Source organism: Cariama cristata, unplaced genomic scaffold, assembly GCF_000690535.1.
Source record: "Cariama cristata isolate BGI_N322 unplaced genomic scaffold, ASM69053v1 scaffold3046, whole genome shotgun sequence".
NCBI classification, from domain to species: Eukaryota; Metazoa; Chordata; class Aves; order Cariamiformes; family Cariamidae; genus Cariama; species Cariama cristata.
The window spans coordinates 23801-29753 of NW_009622485.1; positions in this window are offsets into that span (position 1 = coordinate 23801).

The window sequence follows — 5953 nt, forward strand, 5'->3', positions numbered from 1 at the left end:
CTCGGTTTCCTTCCTAAAGGGTGAGAAAGAAAAATGTCAAGAGAGAGCAGATTAGATGGTGCAGGCAGAGAACGGCTGCACTTCCATGGTATTACGATGTTTGTCATCTAGAACAGTCATGTTTTCATTGTCCTTCTCATTATGGGTAAGAAGGCCTTGGAATATTTTAGGTCTTGCAGATTTCTTAGATCTGAGAGAGATAAACTGCTGATGAAGAAGGTAGCTCACTTCCCCACAGGAGTCACTTTGCGTTGTTCTTACAGAAAGAACACAACGGTCAGCTTTGGCACTAGGAAAGTGACCTGCACTAATGCTATACAACATACGGGCTAGTTCTGTAGCCACAGAGAAATAAATGGACATTAAATTCCAAAAGATGTGTCTACCCATCAAGATACCTCCTCCATCATGCTCATCTCCTTTTCATTTTCATCTCTCTTTTTCTATCTGATTGCCCTTGCTCTTTTCAATTTTTCTCATTCTCCTTGACCTTTTTTTTTGGACTTTTTTTTTTGCCTTTTTTTCTTTTAATTCTGCTTCTACAACATGGTCCACCTCTCCTCTTGCCCTCTCTGGTCATTACCCATCCCTACATCTTGTTCTCTGAATCACGTTCACACAGATCTTAGGGTAAACCCCTCTCCTGTAGGGTCCAGCCTTTAGGAGGAGACACAGATACGCCTGTCACATTATTGTTGGTATTTCTCTTTATTCCCAGCTTCTGTTCAACACAACCACTGTGATACAGCTACTTTGATGGCAATGATATCCTATGAGTATCTACGGTTTATATATGGTCTCATCCAGATGGTGTAGGGCCAGACACAGCTGAAGATGGGGTGTTTGTGCACATGTATGGCTTTGTGCACAAGCATCACGTTCACGGGAGCGCAAAGCCAAGCAAAGGGACTGCCACGGGGAAAGCATGCAGCAATCCAGCCTTATCCAAAAAAGCCCCACGTGCCTTAGGGCTTACAGGAACGATGTCTCATCGCCTGCGTATTCTCAGCTGCTCTCAGAGGGAGCTGTGCACCAACCTGCAGCTGTTTGATGATACGGACCAGCCAAGGGGATGAGGCTTAAGCAGTGTTCGAAACTAAAGCTTATGGCAATTCTGGTGCCATTGCGTCCCGAGAAAGCCAAAAGCAATCAGTGGCACTAAACTTTACAGCCATGTTCATTCACACACAGAATCTACCCATCCCTGTGCAGGTGGAGAGCAATACAACAGAGATCATCGCCTTCAGGGTCCCCCCTAAAGTCCACATAGCACACCAACTTTTCTTGCTTCTTCACTGCTCCTTACATGGACTCCTGGATGTCCTCTCCCTTCCGAGGGAGAGGGTCTACTTCTACTCCTCCAAGAAGCCCTTTTCTGTGCATTGGCTAGCATTTACTTTGGTAAGCGTAGCACAGCTAAAGATGTGGTCTCGATCATCAGCACCAGTAACCATGCACCAGTTGACTCTCCCTGGGAGCAGGACTAGACCTGACAATATTCCTTAGAACGCAAGCTTCTCAGCTCCAAGCCTCTCTGGAAGTCCTACTGAGAAGACTTGAATGCACCATTTCTCTCCAAGCTACTATATCTCTTTGGCCTCACAATGCCAGACACTCCTGTCTTAGCAAGCTCGTCCAGCTCCTGTCTGTGCTGGACGAACGGTCTCTGCTCAGGGGTGATTGCAGTGCTGCTCTCCCATCTGTGCTTTTTCACCTTCAAAGTGCCACACAAAGCAAAATGACCAGGGCACTGTGTGTTGTAACTCAGAAAGGAAATAATAACCAGTCACCGAGACAGAAATATCCTTCTTAATCCTACAGAAGCAGTTTGGCTTCCCCCCGGCCACAAATCCACCCCCTCTCTCACCCAATGGCAGATGCTCTCACAATCTCCCCCCCACCTCCAGCAGAAATCAGTAGAAGCAGGCCAAAAACCTGCTTTCGTTTCTTGAGTCACCGTTTGAGCAGAGGTTTCATTATTTTTTCCATCTTCCTCCATCTCCTGTTGCAGTGCATTAACGTTAACGTGCAAATCACTGATGGCACCAGGGAGTTGGGGTTGGATTGACCTGCTGATGACCTTGGGAAAATCCCTTATTTTCTCTGTGTCTTGGCTCCCCTCCCATTTCTTCCTCATATCAAGACAGGGATATATTATGTGCAAACAATTACGTGCAAATAATTATGTGCATGGTGTATATATGACAATGTACCTGCTGGTGTATGACAAATCATGCATGAAAATTAATAACAGATTACAATTTTTCATTCCATTTTAGCTGCTGGGGATCGAAAGACATGAATTGCCGTTAAAACTGAATACTGGGAAAGCGGTGGCACAACGATACAAAAGAGTATTTGCTATAATCATTATTAGCACTGAAGATGGTATAGCTGAGCTAACCTTCAAATTTCATTTGGGCCACAGATCTAAGGCAAAACCAAACATAGTCTTCTTTCTATATTTAACAACAAAAATACACTATGTCCTATCCTATCTTGTCTCTCCCCCTCCAAAGAACATACAAAATTCTTAAGAAGCAGTCAAGGACTTTTCCCTTTAGATGAAATTAATCCTTTCTACACTAATTCAATTCTGGTTGCTTTTGTTTCCTGGTATCAAGCAAATTTCATTATTCCACCAAAAATCTTTAGAAATTAAAGAAAATGCTTTCAAAGCTTAAAAAAAAAAAAGTAATGGGGAAAAATTGTTCTTGGGAAACACTAAGGGTGCAAAGAATGATAGACTTGCAGTCATTAGTGCTAAGACCAACTGACTTCTGTAGAGTGGTCACCTTCAATACTAGTTGCGATGAATATACAGAACTATTTTTGCCTTGGTCTCAAACTGGTCTAGAAATCTGTGAACTAGTTTGCACTTTTTTAGTCCCTCTTACTACCTTCAACTTTTATCCTCACTTGAACTTTAAAATGTATTTTCCTTAAACGCTTGCAAAGCTACAAGCAGACAAGCTGCATGAATGGTTAGAAGATGCAGATACAAACCTTGGGCTTGAGCCAAAGTACGTTGAAGTCAGTGGAAATTTCCACTGAAGTCAACTGAGTGACAATCAGAATCTTTGCTAATTTGGGGAAGGACCATTTCAATGTTCAGAGAGGGATGCTGGGATTCAAGTTCAGCTCTGGAGAATCCAGCAGTAACATTCACCACATTACCTAAGAATTAACAATCAAAACACAGATGCAGAGCTCACGTCCTAATCTTTCCCAGCCTTTAGCTTGACTTTCAGGCTGCAATGTGTCATCAAGGCATTCGGACCCATCTTCAGAAGACATTGCCATGTGTCTTCCTTCCTAGATCCCTGTTTCTGACAGATGTGTCACTCCGACTCATTTCCAGCTTCAAATCCATAGCATCAAAAAGAGCAAAAAAATAAAATTGCTTCACTTCAAAGTGGGCTTTGCATAACACAGAGAAGTGCCTGGAGCACAGAGATGGCTGCAGACACAAGAGGTGCCTGCTTGGGAGCCAGCCAGTGACCTTTCAGCAAACAGTGGCTTCCCTCAACCCACCCGAGTGTTGTTTCCCTCGCCTGGTCCCCAGGAGACGTACCCACGTCTGGAGGAGAGTTCTGCTCTGTGGGAGCGTGGTGGATGTTCTCAAAGCCTGGCTCTTACAAGAGTGAGAGTAGGAATGCTGCTCGCTTCCTAAAGCTCTTGTGCATCCTCCTCCCCTGTCCTCCTGCACTAAATAGTGCCCAAAGGAGCTCCAGCTTCTCACTGGTATCTCCAATAGTCAAAAACGCAGGGAAGCGGCTGCATCAGGTCCCTGTTTCTCTTGCTCCTGAACCAAACTGGTGCAGCAAATCCAAGATGCTCCTTTCCAGTGATCGTAGCCTCAAGGTCCAGCCTCTCATTGCTCCCAAACACTTTCCCAGTGTTTGCAACTCCCATCTCTCCATCAGGTACAAGCCACTGTGCCCACAGACCTCCTAGTGCAAGGTGAAGACCCCATGTCCCGTGCTGTACTCTACACCGCACCCTGCTCGCTACCAGCTCTCACCACATGTCCTCACACTCAACGGTTCCTACGCCGTTAGGAATGGCTGGGATGCCAGAAGAAAATCCAGGGATCAGTGAAATCACTGCATGCTCATCAGTATTATTTTAGCTTAATTTCTAACATGGTAAGAAAGCAAAACAGGTTTTATTCCTTGCTCTGCCACCAGCTTACTTTTATAATGAGAAAGTCGCTCAAACTCTTGTATCTTCAGTCCCCACCTGAAGAAGGGGGTTAAAAACCTTGCCTTATGGGTGTTGAGAGCGTGAAATCCAGTAACAGGCATGAAATTCTAACCTGCGGCAAGGATGAAGCTGCAAGAAATGTCTAACACTCAAAGAGATCAAACAGTTTAGACAGGCTGCACTAGATAAACTACATTTTGTAAGTTTAAATGGGAGAAAATGCATCACATTAGATTAGGCTGATAAACAGATTTAGGAGTAAGAGGGAGAGGATAGCCTTGTGAACATACTAGAAGGACAAGATTTAATATTTCTATAGTGTAACTTGTTAATCAATTTAGTAAACAATTATACCAATTCATATTCTTTACACGTACATTCATAGCTTAAAAAAAAAAAAAAAAAAAAGGACACTCTGCAAGTGCCAGGATGGCTCCCTTGGAAGGGATAGGACAGACAACAAAGCATGAATAAACCCAGTCAATGCAGATGCCCTTTCCAATTAATCTCAGACATTTATCAGTGTCATATTTCTCCTTGTAATCCCTCTGTGATTAATCATTTGCAGCAGAGATCACATTCCCAGCTGGGTATTTCTGAGCACGCCGAAGGCAAAGTAGCAGCACTTGCAATTTTACTTATGTCTTTATTCATGCAAATTTTTACTGTTTTATGCTTGGGGGAAAGAGGCACAAGTGCACAGACCTGCCAGATAAAGCAAATAAATCAAATCACTGCCCAGGAACCAACACATGGCCATGCAGCCAGCCAAGGCCTCCTACCCACTCTTGTCCTCACCACTTTCAGTCTCTGCCCTACTCCTGCTTCCCCACAGATAAGCGAGCAAGCCCCTTCCAGTGGGAGCAAAACAGACTATTCTGGTTCCTGCTGGAGTAGTCTGAGGTGGTTCTAATCAGGAGAGTCATCAGGAGATGGAGAGTCCTGATGGCAATGCCATCCCTTGACCTCCTGGGGTTCACTGCGCTGTGTGGCTGATGGGTTGGTTTCATGTTGCTTCATCAATGTTGAGCTGCATCTGGAAAGCCTTCAACAACCTTTGAGAAGATAGAGGTCCCACACCATGGCATATTGCCCCCCAAGCAGTCAGCAGCCTGTGATGATGCTCTTTGGCATGAGAGAGGACAGCGGTGGCAGGTCATTCTCCATCCAAGCCTTTCACAATTCAACGGTTAGAAAGGGAATCCTGTCCACCATGACTCTAGGCAAAGAGTGAAAAGCACCGTGCAATCCATCTGATAAAATATTCCCAAGACAAACGTGGCCACAAGTAGCACACCTACACCATCAGAGACTTTGAGGACGTAAAGCCCAGGTGAGGACAGGCACCTAAACCTAAGACACCACTAAAGTCCAAATACAGATCGGGAGCACAGAGATTCTCTTGACACCACGTTACGACCCACCACAGACCTGCCTGCTCATTTTCTCAATCTTCTTTTACCCTTTCTTTGCCCAAGTAGCAAACTGTTGACTTGGGGTCTTTTTCTTGCCTTTAGAGTTCACGTTTCCTGGACTTCCTCGGCCACACCAACTGCTAAGCCTTGCACTCCTTCCTCTCCTGATGGGAAAGGCAAGATTCACAGGGAACCTCCAGTCTCTGGGTCCTGAGCTTTCAAAGAATATCACTAAACCAGAAGCACCAGATAAAAATCTAGGCAGTGCTGGTATTACCGTAGTTTACATGACATAGCTGCATGTATTGTTCCATCTAAAAACATCAGGAAAT